This window comes from Cryptotermes secundus, unplaced genomic scaffold, assembly GCF_002891405.2.
Source record: "Cryptotermes secundus unplaced genomic scaffold, Csec_1.0 scaffold117, whole genome shotgun sequence".
Taxonomy (NCBI): Eukaryota; Metazoa; Arthropoda; class Insecta; order Blattodea; family Kalotermitidae; genus Cryptotermes; species Cryptotermes secundus.
The window spans coordinates 3536727-3552242 of NW_019737981.1; the positions used below are offsets into that span (position 1 = coordinate 3536727).

Here is a 15516-nt window from a genome sequence, read left to right on the forward strand (position 1 = left end):
CCGAAAGCAAGATTAAGACTGCTTGCCGCTCTTCTTACTTGCTCGCTCAGTGGCCCTAAAACGTTTGTTTACTTTGTAGTCTCAGGAAAAGATTGCACAAACTTTCTCTCCCGTCCTTCTATTCATTTCTATTTTACCTGTTGGTTTAAAATCGACGTAGCTACATGTGTTATTCGCGACCTTGTACGAAGAAAAGAAATCAGATGCAAGCTTGGAAACTAAATTTTATCTTGACCTGCAATTGGTGATAACATTTCCTCCACATTAGTTGCAATGGTTATATCACCATGATTCTATTACCATAATTTTGTGAAAAAGAAGGTTTTGGTGAGCATTTAAATAAGCGATCACAGGTTTTGCATTTACGCTTACTCCCACTTTGCAATATTCATGGCTTTCCTCAGTCGTACCAGGTAAATTCCAGCTATACGATTACCGCAGTAGTCATGGTCGCTTTCTCTCGGTTGCTTTCCACTTGATGATGCGAAATTATTCCTGTCTTATTTTACACTGCATTTGATTCAGTAGATCATGGTCAACAACAGGTAAAGGGGCGAGACACACATTTGCCTCACAAGGATTTCAGTAAGGGATTTGAAGTGAGAACGGGACATACAGCAATTATTGGTACCAAAACTTAAAAAAAATGTTTTAAAATGTATTAATCCATGCTGAATATGGAGGGAGTCATAAAATATCCGTAAACGGCTTAATACGATTAATAACCGACACAAATTAAATCAAAGAATGAAACACAATTGTACTTGTTTCGAAATATAGATTACCGAATATTTCCCCCAAATTACAAAACAAATACGTTCCTTTTTTGATGGGTAAGACGAGTGTAAGTCGAATGCATTGTAATGAAAGCAGAACTATGATAGTAGCACAGCAGACTTTAATACTGCTGATAGATGGATGCTTAACGATTTAAATTTATGAATCATCTATTTTTATGTTCTAATGAATAAACTCCAAGCCTTCGAAGTGAGGATTCTTTTCCTTTTATTTTTATCTTTCTTGTTCTACGACACTTTTCGAGTGTCAATGAACCGCAATGACTTTCGGTTTCATTCAAAATAGTTGTTGTCATGCTAACCTACCGGCGTCTTTGGCAGAACACAAAATAAATTTCCCACAGTTCTAATTAACTTCATTTACATCGGTAAACAGGCGATTCTTATTATCAGATCTGTTCGTAGATACTGCGTTGTGTAGAGGTCGTGTTACATTTAGTTACTTTTCATTTCCCAATGTTGCCAGTACTGGCATGCGTCGTCGTGTTTGGGTTCCGTCAGAGCAGAGCTTGGGGGTTAAACGGCAGCTACTGAAGGCTAGTAAATAGGCGGTAAAGGAAAGATAGTTTTCATAACATTTGTGAAAGGAAACTAGAAGCTGTGTGGTACATAATCAATAATATATTGAATGTGAATTTCGTGTGAATTCAATGTCCAGTAGCTGTTGTAATAGTGATTTAGTCGGTAACAGTTTTGCCGACATTTTTCGTGGTATTGCTCGCTTACCACAAACTATAACCTATGAATATGTGAATATAAGCGAACTTAGCGATAAATCAAATGTATTTATTTTGTATTTGACTGTAATAATTATTGTTGTTATTGTTGCGTTAACGTTCAAATTGATCTTAACATGGTCGTGCAATTCGATTGGTTCAGGAATATATACCGCCCAAGGCGGGAATACTGTTACAGCAATTTCATCGTCTGCTGAAGAAGCCACCGGGCACGCCCCCTTAGAAGACTTGGACAGCAGATCATCTACCCGAATTTGTCAGCAGAACGAAGGTCAGTGTTAAAAATAGCATTTCGAAATTTGATAGCAGAAAATGTTACACTTTTGTTATTATTATTATTATTGTTGTTATTGTTATCATCATCATCATTATGTGCATTTTGACTTACATTGATGAGCTAGGTCTTTGAATAATCAACAGATTTAAATGTTCGAAATAAATTTCTGTTCGTTTTAAACGAACATAGTATGTTAAAGTAACACATGCTACTAAATAAGTAGGGAACATAGAGGGAGAGTGGGGAGGGAGGGAAGGGCGTAATTTTTTATTGTGCATGTTATTAAATATACCAAAACAATAAGGGGGCACGCGGTAGCGTAGTTGGTTGAGGCACTATGTTACAAGCCTGAAGGTCGCGGGTTCAAGTCCCAATGAGGTCATTGGATTGTTTTCAATTGACCTAATCGTTCCAGCCCCACTGTGGCCCTGAGATCGACTCAGCCTCTAACAGAAATGAGTACCAGGAATTACTTAAATAATTTCCCAGGGGAGTAAAGCGCGGCCGGCGCGTAAGGTTGACAACCTTACCGCCATCTTTGAGCAGATTGTCAACATAATGTGGGACCCTCAACGTCTCACAACCCTATGGGCCTTCACGGCCTGGTACAGGGATAGCTTTAGTTTTTTACTTTTTTTTTGGTTACCAAAGCAACAAGACGCAAGAATTAGAACTGTCACAGTTGTTGAGTACATTAACCTTCGGCCCGAGTTATGTTTAAACTACATTATAATTATTGCTGCAAATATGTAACACAATGCACAGTTGATAATTTTGCAGCTGATGTAGGAATCACCCCCGTAATTAGAAACGTCCGCATTTAGACTGAGTTCTGAGACAGCTCAATTGAGCCTTCATATTCGTAACCAATTCCATTAGCATGCTTTACAGTGTTATCAACCAATATAACACCTCAAACCCTTCAGTTGAGTTTTTTTTGGCATAAATTTTTTGTTTTCAATAGGTGCTACATGTTCCACCGACTCCGAAGGCATCCAATGAGTTGATCTTGTAAGGTGTCCGTATGTCCCGTTTTGCCCGGGACAGCCCCATTTTTACAACCAATGCCCCGGCACCCCCAAAAATGTTGTCCGGAAGCAAATATGCCCCTTCTTTTAATTTACAGCGAACCTTAGATTAAGAAGAATTTACTTTTGTTAGCGAACTTTAAATTTACAATTTCCTGTGTAAGTATTATTTCATAGCATTAATGCTAGCAATACATAATTTTCAGTGAATGCATCCTTTTGTGTATTATACATTTCTTTATTGAAAGCCGTCACAACACTAAAATTAATAATATATGTATGTAGTTTCAAGTAGTACTTTGCTACATGTTCCTGCTTTCAGGAGGCCATCATCAGGTAAATACACATAATAACTTTTTAGCTATTGAATTGCGTGCTAATTACACGATGTAGTATTAGATTTTTCAAATAGTATACAATAACATAAAATATAAAGTAACAATGTAAGTAAAAGCCTTAAAATGAACTAGTTACATAATCAAAGTACAGTTAAGAGCTGTACATATAATTATATTTCAAAGTAGGTAGTTTTAATCGTAATGATATATGGCGTTGCTTATGCGGACATGTATACACAGACGGTTGACATGGTACTCGGAGGTCCATTTCTATATTGTACGTTATTATTTAATTTGATTTCTATTTGACGAACTCATCTATTTATGTGTATGTGTCCGAGCTGGTGAGGAGATGGGTAAAAGTAAAAAGTAAGTAAAGCTATCCCTGTAATAGGCCTTGAAGACCCATAGGGTTGTGAGACGTTGAGGTTCCCACATTATCTAGACAATCGGCTCAAAGATGGCGGTAAGGTTGTCAGCCTTACGCGCCGGCCACGCTTTACTCCCCAGGAAATTATTTAATTAATTCCTGGTACACATTTCTGTTAGGGGCTTAGTCGACCCCAGGGCCATAGTGCGGCTGGAAGGATTAGGATGGGTTACAACACCAATACAGTTTAAATACTTAAATCTGTCATCCAATAAAAACAATATTTATGTTTTCTTTCTTTCACTTCATGCATTGTTGAATTTCTTCATATGGAGTTCGAAGGACGCACTATGATGCTTAAATCCATTGTCGACCTCATGTGTCCGAAATAACGCTTGATATACGCGTGAGGTTATGTAGTGGTTTACATTGTGTGTTAGTGAGTCGGGGTAAACTGCAAGCAGAAGTGTTGAAGTATTATTGACATTAAGGGAGGAACATAGAATGAGGGTGTTTGGGAACAGGGTGCTGAGGAGAATATTTGGACCGAAGAGAGATGAAGTGGCAGGAGGTTGGAGAAAACTGCATAATGAGGAGCTTCATAATTTGTACTCTTCTCCAAGTATAATTAGAATTATCAAGTCAAGGAGGATGAGGTGGGTAGTGCATGTGGCACGAATGGGGTAGAAGAGGAATGCGTATAGGATATTGGTGGGAAAGCCAGACGGAAAGAGACCACTGGGGAAGACCACGGCGTAGGTGGGTGGACAATATTAAAATGGATCTTAGAGAGATAGGATGGGATGGGATGGTATGGATTGAATTGATCTGGATCAGGATAGGGACCAGTGGAGAGCTCTTGTGAACACGGTAATGAAACTTCGAGTTCCACAAAATGCTGGGAAATTCTTGAGTAGCTGCAGTTTTGGCTTCTCCTCAAGAAGGGTTCAGCTCCATAAGTAAGTAAGTAAGATATATAGAAGTTTATTTTAAGTGATTTTAATAAACAACAATGTCCAAAAGAAGATGTTTGTTTACAGATAGTATTAAGAAAAAAAAACATTTTTAGATGAGAGCCATCAACATAAAAACCGAGATTCTTTTTTTAATTCGCATAGTAGGGGATGGAGTCCAGTTGGGTCCACTCGGCACGGCGGCCACTGATTGGCCTATTGTACCTGCCCCGGGTGATTATCATGATGGAGAATTTGGTGGAATGAAGATTGGCAGGGGAAACCGAAGTACTCGGAGAAAACCTACCCCAGCGCCACTTTACCACCACAAATCCCACTTGACCAGACTCGGTTTTGAACCCGGTTCTTCGCGGTGGAAAGCCAGCGACTAACCGCTTGAGCTACGGTGCGGCCTTTTTTTTATAATACTATTGGGGTGGTACTAAGTCCCTTGTACTGCGGCCACTTCTGGCCTATTGTACCAGCCCCAGATGATAGGTGAGGGTGATTGTGGAGCAATTGGTGGAATGAAGATTGGCAGGGGAAACCGAAGTACACAATGACGCGGCATTAAAAACCGAGAAAGTAGAGTATATGGTATGTAACGCACAGTTTAGCATTGGACGTGGGGGCCGTTCAGATGTGAATCACATCAGACCCAAGAAACACAAACAAGGAGAACTGCAGAGATTCAAGTGAGAAAATAACTACGAGTTGTTACGTAAGAAATGTGAGTATGGGTGACAGAGAAGAACGGCTAGCAACTACTGAAGCTACGTTCGCTTATCATACAGCAAACACTATCGAAGTTTTCGATCGATGGACCGTACCACCAAGATAATAAAGGAGCTATACGATAAGAAATGTACTTGTTAAAAATATTTCTGTTCTAGTTGGCATTTCCAATTAAGTTGATGTAAAATCGGTGCCAGTTTTAATAAAATACTACTTACCAGAAGGAGTACAGGCTCGGTTATTAGAATTCATTGATTTACCTGGAGAAATACGTGTCTGTTCTGGCCAGTGATCAGATCTTCAAAGTGTTGGACAGATTCAGTTTATTGGATAGACTCATTGCCTTCTCGACTGACAATAATAATTGCAACTTTGGTGGTGACAACAAGTGAAGATGAAATAATAATATTTTTTTAGAAAACTGCGAGATTCTGCGAAGAAAAGTATAAATAGAAAGGATGTGCAGTTCATATCTCAATACCAAGTGCACCAGTTAGCTTGTCAACTGACTTTCAAAGTGTTCTTGTTAATATATATATATATAAGTATTTGCATATTTACGCCATAAGAGTGGAACAACTGCAAGCGTGTTGTGACTGTTGACGAAAAATACAGGGTGTCCGGATGAAAGGTATTAAAAATAAAATCATTATATCTCAGAAAGAATTTATTATACACATTAATGGGTTACTCCATTACAAAGGGAAACTATCAAAGTTTTTTTCTGCGTATATAACTTTCTCAATAAATTTAAATGTGGACTGCCTTGGTGACACGACAAATATCCAGACTTGAAGCATGTTTGGTGTTACCGTAGCCACAGCGTCCCTTATGCGGGCTTTCAGGTGTTGAAGGTCGTTGATCTTAACCTGGTAAACAATGTTCTTCAAATAACCGCACAAGAAAAAATTCAGTGGGGTTAAATCTGGCGATCTAGGAGGCCAAGCGATTGGTCCACTTCGGCCGATCTATCTCCCAGCCATTTCTCTGTCCAAGTGATTTCTAACATAGTGACAGAAATATGGCGGCGTATGCGCGTAAGCTGGGTATGAAAAAAATAACTTTCAGAGTTTTCTTTTCCGATGATATAAAGTGGATATGTGTATGACAATTAGTTTCCGAGATATAATTTTTTTTTATTTTGGATATCTTTCATCCGGACACACTATATAAAACTATATTGTGGCGCAATAAGGCATGTTTGCTGTTATGGCTACTTGTTCTCGAACGATTGATTGATTGTTTTGGTGGGCTAAAAATATACGACATTTATTATTTCTTCAACTGACAAACGCCCAACCACAATAAAAATGTTCTATATTCCACTTTTACAAATGTTCATATATTTTTTATATAAAATTGCAGGTATTTTTACTTAAAGTTAAGAGAACTGAAGGATCCTGCTGTCTTCTGATAAGTTGATGCTCACATGGAAGGTCTTAAAATTCGAAAAAGTTGAGAACACTATTCATCAGTCGTCAAAGAATTACAAAACGATTTAATTAATTGCTGACAGTTTCAAAATTCACGGTTTATGCTGAGGAATTTTATAACATTGCATTGGAATAAATACAAAAATTGGTGCGTCTTCTCGTCCAATTTAATTATGTGTTCTGTGTAGCTTTGAGTAAAAGGGTGAGTGGAAGACCATTTCCATTTTTTTTTTTTTTTTAAGAATATGAAGCTTCAAGTTGAATTTATCTTACAACTGGCTCAAATGCTGCAATTGAAAGGGGCTTCTGATTAGTAATTATTATTATTATTATTATATTGTCTAAAGAGAAAAATCTACTACATGTAAATAGGCAAAGGTAACGATAAGTGAGAAAAATTATGTCAGCGGTACCAAGTGTGATCGTTTTCATGAAATTGTAAAGGAAAGGGGGGGGACACTGATGAAGATTCATTCATCGGAAAAGTAACAAGCCTACTGCTACAGTATAAGCCACAGAAGAAAGCGCCATGACTTATCTTCCGGCTGTAGGGTCTACCTACTGTGTGAGTAACATAATGAATTTTGAAGTAGTAACCACTTTTTATTGAAAACGCTTGTATATTTTAATGACGTCTTTCGAGGGTTTATCATCATTTGTATTAATTTTACCGTTATTGAAAATGGTTTTGTTGCGCACACTAAAGAACGCGGTGATTTTAGTCCGCAAGCGAACTATACCGACCGATCCACAGCCGTTTGTCGGTGAAGTTAGTGCCAACTTTAGCGGATAGGGGGTGTCGCATGGTCAGCGCAATGGATCCTCACTGCCGTTAATCTCGGTTTTTGTAGACCGGAGCCGTTATTTCCTTGAAATATCTCCTCAATTATCCTCACGAGTCTGAGTGGACCCCGTTCCAGACCCACTACTTCTCAGAAAATCTGGTAGCGCCGGGAATGGAACCCGGGACCTCTGAATCTGTAGCCAGGAACTCTGATCACTAGACCACAGAGGCGGTCTTTGCGTACACTAAGAATTTTAAATGTAATAATAAAGATTACAGATGAAATAACCTTCAGAAGTGGGTTTGTATGTGTGTAAGACCATACTTAGATATTCTAGGGGATAAGCTTTGATAATTCTGTGCAATTCTCCCTCATTTTTGTTTCTGAATTATATGCACCCTATCTCAGGGTCTCCCTCAAAGCATTAAGACGCTCGGAAGATTCCGACTCTCTCCCCTCTGGTCGAACGGCAGAATTTCGGACTAATAGCGGACTTGAACAGCCTATTCTATTATATTCCATCTGTGACTGTACAACCCTTTGTTGGGCCTTGGCCGCTTTTCCAGTTTCTTGATTTTTACGCGGTCGGAAGGACTCCTTGGACGGGGGATCAGCCCTTCGCAAGGTCCCTACCTGCACACAGGACATCACAAACACGGAACAAAGGCACACAGACATCCACGCCTCAACTTGGATTCGAACCCACGATCCCAGCTTTAGAGCGGGCAAAGACAGTGCCTGACAAATTATAAATAAAAGCCAGATTATAGAAGATGCTAGATACGCCCTTTGTGTTTATGGGCGTATTGTTTGCATGTCTATAAAATGTTTACATACACCGGTTGAAGTTCTTTGTTGGAAAAGAAATGAAGCAGAAACTCGAAACTCGGTCTTCTATTCAAGGAGTCTGAGTGAGTCTCGAAAAGAGTGTTCAGTACCACCACCCATTTAATCCAGCCTCTCTTCAGTGAGCATTCGACATCTTTATTTATTTATTTACGTGTTTATTTGTCCGATAACGATGGAGTCGGTGTTAGACTTGAACATTCTCTTGATGACGGCGAGACAGCAGCAGAAAACAACATTTTCAGCATATGATGTCTGGACAGGTTATACCGGCAGTTTGTTATGGCTCTTTTTTATTGATAGTGGGGTGTGACTAGTTAGTTAGTTAGTTATCTAGAGAGGGTGGGTTTCCCCATGCACCGCGACCAGTTTGATCTATTGTGCTTCCCTCTATGATATTCTACCAGTCTCTTTACCCTACCGATAAATGGTGCGTACCATCAGTCCCGCCGAGCAAGCGAGTTCGGCCACTTGCTTAGCCGTGTCTATAATGCCTCCCCCATCTATCGGAGGCCTTAGAGGCTATTGTTGGGCGGGAAACGTCCTGGAATTTGGCTCAGTGATCCCCTTTGGGGATATGAGGTTCTTTTACGTGCCGTAAAGTTACGACACTGGACACACAGCTTAAAGTCCCTCCCGGAGGACTTGTTCCCTGAAATTTTCCGCCCTTAAAAATTCGACGACCTCCGCCGGGTATTTGAACCCGCGTACCACGAGTCATGAGTTGGGAACGTTACCTGTAGACTACTGAGGCCGCGTGGGGTGTGACTAAGTCCCTTGTACTGCGGCCACTTCTGGCCTACTGTACCAGCCCCAGATGATAGGTGAGGGTGATTGTGGAGCAACTGGTGGAATGAAGATTGGCAGGGGAAACCGAAGTACTAGGAGAAAACCTGCCCCAGCGCCACTTTGTCCACCACAAACCCTACTTGACCAGACTCGGGATCGAACCCGGACCGCTACGGTGGGAAGCCAGCGACTAACCGCTTGAGCTATGGCGCGTTGTTATGGCTTAGTCTATGTCGAAACCAGAAATAGTCCGGATCCCCGCGTTCGGACAACTAGATAGGAGATCGGCACACACGACGAGTGTATGCTGCGGAGCGTCTTTACATCGCGACATTTATTTATTTATTTTTTTGTTGGGATGCTGTTACAGGAAATTATTTTAGGCTAAGTATTCCACCTCAAGTGTAAAGTTCATTATGCTCAAATGGGTTAATACGATATTTTTTTCTTTTCAAAACTTTCCAGGGGGAGGGCACCCGGACCTCTTCTGGAGGCTTCTGCACACCTCTCAGACTCCTGGTGTGCCGCTAGTTTCAAAGCTAAACAACTTATGCTGTAGGTATAATAGGAGTGGGGATCACTGTTTGAAGATGTTTGCAGTGCAGGAATGTTTGAATTGCATGTAAATTTGTTATCATAAAATGTTTCAGTATATTTGTTTAAGGAAGGAAATATATTTAATTATATATTTTATACAAGCTTATGTGATTGAAATGAAGTTGGATATACCTATGCGGTGAGCGGAATTGAATTCGAACATAAACCGAGCGAGGAGTTGTTGATTCTTCTTCTTTTACCATTCAAGGACAGACTACAAACCCGTTCCGACCAGAGCCCAGCTTTGGTGTAGAGATATCTTATCTTCCTCGTGGATAGTAATTGAAGCTGTGTTTTGATAAAGTTCCTTCCGGCACTGTGCCTGAATGTTCTGTGTGAATTCAGTGTGTCTCTTGCAGCTAGCAGGTGGAAGTTTTCTAGCACCAATCTTCATGCAGGAAACGCCACATTTTAGTAGTCAACAGTCCTTTTCCTTATTTGTGAGGACCTGGATTTGAATCTTGGCCCGAAGGCTGGATATCCGCACCCTTCCTTTTGCATCCTTTCCAGTCTCTCATTCCGTCATCCTGCCGTTCAGTGACATGTAATTAAAATGCTTCGTTAAGTCACCCAAGAATTAATCGGTCATAATTATTTATTTTGTCCAAACGAGCAGGCTGCATCTCTTCCCATCGAGTGGGGTGGCGTAGCTATGACGAGGTCATCGTATTTAGGAGGTACTCGGTTCGAATTTCGGCTGTGACACCCATTACGTTTCTCGTGGTTCTCATTCCCTCTAGCCAGACTCCAGACTAGTATATGTATTAAGCCACACCTGCTTTCTTTCAAATCGTTTACAATTCATTATTCATCAGTCATCCTCTCTATGGTCGAGATACTGACAGAAGTTAACTCGAAGAAGACTAGAAGTTGGCGACTTCTCAAGAAGGGCTCAGCTTCATGAGTAAGTGAAAATATGTAGATCCTTTACTTACTTACTTACTTACTTACTTACTCATGGAGCTGAGTCGAGCCCTTCTGGAGGAGCCGCCAATTCTGCAGATACTCATGAATTTCCCAGCATTTTATGGAACTCGAAGGTTCATTGTCGTGTTCACAAGAGCCCTCCACTGGTCCCTTTCCTGAGCCAGATCGATCCAATCCATACCATCCCATCCTCTCTCTCTAAGATCCATTTTAATATTGTCCAACCACTTACGCCTTGGTCTTTCCTTTCGACTTTCCCACGAATATCCTATACGCATTCCTCGTCTCCCCCATTCGTGCTACATGACCTGCCCACCTAATCCTCCTTGACCTGATCATTCTAATTATACTTGGAGAAGAGTACAAGTTATGAAGCTCCTCATTATGCAGTTTTCTCCAACCTCCTGTCACTTCATCTCTCTTCGATCCAAATATTTTCAACACCCTGTTCTCAAACACCCTCAGTCTATGTTCCTCCTGTGTAGATCCTTTATGTACTCAAATAGCCGGAATTCATTAAGACCGTACATTTAGGCCTGCTTGAATGTATTTTTATTGAGAATAGTCACTTAATGTTTTCAGTGTATAAAACAGAATTTCGCCCGGGACACCAACTCTCCAGATCGATGTTTCATGGTTTTGGCAGCCCCTCGATTAGGCCACGACCACTTCCTTTTAAATTATTTCCAATTAATTATTCATCAGTCATTCTACTGTCGACCCTCTACAATTTAAATGCAGACAGTCTTAATCCCCACCAAAATGAAGGAAGGAATGTTTGGTGCTCGACTGAAGCAGTTAGAGCCATTTTTAATTTTTATAAGAAGAAAATTTCAGACATATTTTTCCTGGTTCTGTTTCGTTGCTTGGAAACCGTTTAATTTACTCATGATTGGGTCCATTGGCGGGCGGTAATGAACTCACGGCTTCAATTGAAGGCGACTAATTGGACTAGGTTCGCGACTGTTATATACCTAGCAAGGAGCACACATAATGAAGCTAGTTTGCTAGTTAATGATTTGGTTAGTAATAATTTCGTTACTGTGACATCACGCCTTTCTGCAATTCCTGTGTTTTTTTAGGCGTTCCGAAGGAAATTTTATAAAAAAAATATGCCCACTGTTCCTGCGTGCCTGTATGTCTGAATGTTACAATTCTTAAACCGCTCAACGGATTTTCATTAAATTTGCTATTGTAGACAGTTTACTAACTGTTATGGACATATACCAGTTCTGGTTTTCATTGAACAATGTAGCATATACTTTAGCCTGAATGCAGAATTACGTGCGTTTCTCCACGCATCTCAAGTGAATCTGTTTAAATTCATATTTATCGTAGAGTCAAACAAACGTTTTAGAGAAATGTGGAACACGCTTTATGGTCCACATAATTTTTACGGTTATCTAGATAATTAAACAAAAGGCAGCGAACGCACTAGAATTCTGACGCTGTGCGTAGGCTGATGTTTCCTAACTTGTTTATTTGATGAGCGGAATAAGGTAATCATAATAAATAAGCAGTTTCATTATTTCCATGCAGTTTATTTTAAGAATACCCAGAGCGACAAAGCTGGGTTTCTCTTGTGTTCCGTAACGAGAGCAGGCGATTGAAACAGCATTCTTACGTTAAACGGATTTTAAACGACTTTCTAGGAAATTCCGCTTCTCGTTCTGCGGTAATATTTCCCGAGAAATGTACGATCAATTCAATTTTATTTTGGACAATCAGTACTACAAAATGGGAAAAATTAATCATAATTAATTTTTTTGGAAAAAAATACAGGGTGATTCATACAGAACCGGCCCGACGAAATGAGGTGTAATATAAAATATACCATACAGATATTAAAGTAATTTACACATATCTTATCTTGGATTGTGTGCCGTGATCAGAGCAGGTGTTGAAAGTGTCCGCCGTTTTCAAGTAGACATTAGAAACACTCGCTGTTCAACAGTGTACTCCATGACTGTCGCCTGCCCACTGAAGACACGTTTCGGCATTGTCCTTGACCTTGCAGCATAAGGGCTGCCGCTTGCCGGATCATGCGCACACCATTCGACTCAGCACGGTCCACGGATTATTATGTCGTAATTGTGAGCGGTTATATGCATCACCTGCGGAATTATTAGCAAATTCATCGGGCAGGTTCTATACGATTCACCCTGTATTATTTCGCATTATAAAAGGTTAATCAACTCCGTTCAGTGTGACTGATAGAATGTTTTCCTTTCTTTCCTTTTCAATCTTTCATCCTTGACATGTTTCAGTCTTAGAGACCATCTTCAGAAGGATATATGAATACGGGCAGAAACTACTATTACAATGTGTTTGGTCAATATCAATACATACAGACAGTATCATCACAATGCCATGAATATAAAAGCTGAGCCTTTAACAACTACAGCGATGTGCATGAATACATTAAAATATTTATATAATATTACAATTAATTTGTTTGTGGTTTAAAAAAGATTTTGTTAAAATTTTTAGAACCAATTTGGTTCGTGTCCTCAATATTGCCGCTCTTTAAAGGAACCTCGTGGTTCCGTCGTTTGATGAATAGGACTATTTAGTGTCGTCCTGTTGCTCGGTCCGCCATTTATAATATTTCTAATGTGACAGACCAAGATGAGCCAAATCAAAATTAGTACATTTCGCAGTTAAATCCGGGCCGGAAGTCCGTTGCTCGAATCCTGTTACGTTCAGAATATTTTGACCTATAAAGTATTATTTGTGTCCGTTTCCCGCAGAGGTGAGTGAAGTTGAACCGAGATCTGTCAGTTTCCGAGAAAGGGAAAATAAATCAGTTGAAGTACATTACACAACTTTCTCACACTGAGGGCGTAAGTTATTTCCCTGAAAATAACACCTATACAAATTATAAATCACTCCGTCCAATGTGACCTGTAAGTTTTTTACTACATAAAAACTTAACACCCTTACATGTTTCGGTCTCTGTGGACCATCTTCAGAGGGCAAACATCACTACAAATAGGAAACCACCATCACATAATTTGTTTACACGTAAAGTACGTACACTTATATGTTACAATATATAGTACACAGAATAGAACATTTCACAAACACAGCAGTTTCCTGGGAATGTAAGTTTTAAAAAATTGTATAAAATTCTTTGACGCTAATTAAAAGTTTTTTAGATTGTCAATAATTAAAATTCGTAAACCATGCAGGCTTGTGTTCGTCCTCCCATCGTCTCTCTTATATGGGGCAGATATTGTGCCACCTGGCTATCTTGATGTGGAGGTTCTTTATATCGTCCAGGGTTTGCTCGTGGCTGCTGTGCTGTTTTCACTGTAACACATGTAAGGGTGTTAAGTTTTTATGTAGTAAAAAACTTACAGGTCACATTGGACGGAGTGATTTATAATTTGTAATTGTTATTGTGACGGACCAGAATGAAACAGATCAAACACCTATACAGTTTTCTTTACGGAGATGTGTCATTGAATTACTGAAATTGAATCAAAGTCGTCGAACGTGGTTTTCAGGAAACTCACTATTTGTTGCTCGGAGGCCCGAATTTCGGGTGCTAGAATGTTCATATTCACCGAGCAACCACAAATGATGAACATCTAATAAGACTGAGGTTCATCCATCCTTTCAGGCTGTCTTCGAAAAGATTTACATTTCATGTTCGGACCATCATGATCCCGAAATAGCACCTCTGCAGTTATATAGAGAGATGGTCTCCGTAAAACAGTGAAATGTAATTGAATTCGTAACAGCTGTTCTCGAGAAATAGAAATTTTGTGTTTGGGCACCATTTTAAATGGCCTCTGTTTCTGGAACTAGAATGTTCATAATCGCCGGTACAGACCCACGATGGATACGTTCCTAATTGCGTTATTAAAATCCGTCCTTCCGTTCAGGCTGTAGCGAGACGCGTATACATACTGATGGACAGACGGAGAGACTGCATTCCAGAAGCCATTTTTTCATATATCCAGCAAAATTTCCAAAGCCATGTCAAAATTAACATCCAAGTTTTCCAGCCTACAGACCTGATGTGTAGTATATATGCTTCTTACTTGTTGGGCTGTAACCAAATTCAAAGAACCAGTCATCCATATAGGACATAGGAATCGAATCCCCACCAAATACGACGTAACATCCAACACCTTTCTTTCTTTTATAAACTATTCCATGTCTCCTGGCCCATCCCACTAAAAATCCCGACAAGAACACTTTCAAGAGCGTCATTCACATTATCAGTTGTTTCGTAGGGAATACATTCTGGAACCTTCTTTCCAGCTTATGAAACTACGTTGTCAAGCAACGAGCCAAACATTCTTACGTCACTGTAATGTTTATTTTAATACCTACAGTCGTCGATTTTCCAGTTAATTGGCACAGGAGTTGCTGAAGGCTGTGACGAAGTGCACTTTATGCTGTTATTGAGACAACAGCAGAGTTGTCGTCAGTTCTTTTACGCTCCTTTACGGGAAATTTTAATATTATTTAAGTGTTAAGGATCAGATCTCAAGTTTAGTGTTTATTTTATTCTGTAAAGGTAAAAGGTAAAGCTAACAGGCCGTGAGGGCACATAGGGTTGTGAGACGTCAATGCTCCCACATTTTTCTAGACAGTCTGCTCACAGATGGCCGTGAGGTCAGCCTTACGCGCCGGCCGCCCTTTACCCCCCCCAACCCCCAGGAACATTCCTGGTACTCATTTCTGTTAGAGGCTGAGTCCCTCTCCCCAAATGCAAGGCTAGGATACACCCTCTTATATCGCTTGAAGCATAAATCAGAACTCAGCCGTTGAAAACTGCTGATGATACAGAAATATTGGCACACCAAAAGAAAAGTCCTCAATTTGTACAGATTTTATTTGAAACATTTTTTATATATACATTAGCATAGTCGTATAGCGACTAGCTACGG

General features: G+C 39.9%; 1 protein-coding gene across 3 annotated transcripts in view; it reads left to right on the forward strand.

Moving 5' to 3' along the window:
• Nucleotides 1-1291: 1291 nt before the first annotated feature.
• Nucleotides 1292-15516, forward strand: part of LOC111870568 (solute carrier organic anion transporter family member 74D) — a 261138-nt gene continuing 246913 nt past the window's right edge. For 2 of the 3 annotated variants that reach the window (XM_023862954.2, XM_033753895.1), the window contains exon 1: nt 1292-1805. The gene's annotated coding sequence lies outside the window, so the exon portion shown is untranslated. The remainder of the gene's footprint in view (nt 1806-15516) is intronic. The other variant, XM_023862955.2, reaches the window with a different exon arrangement.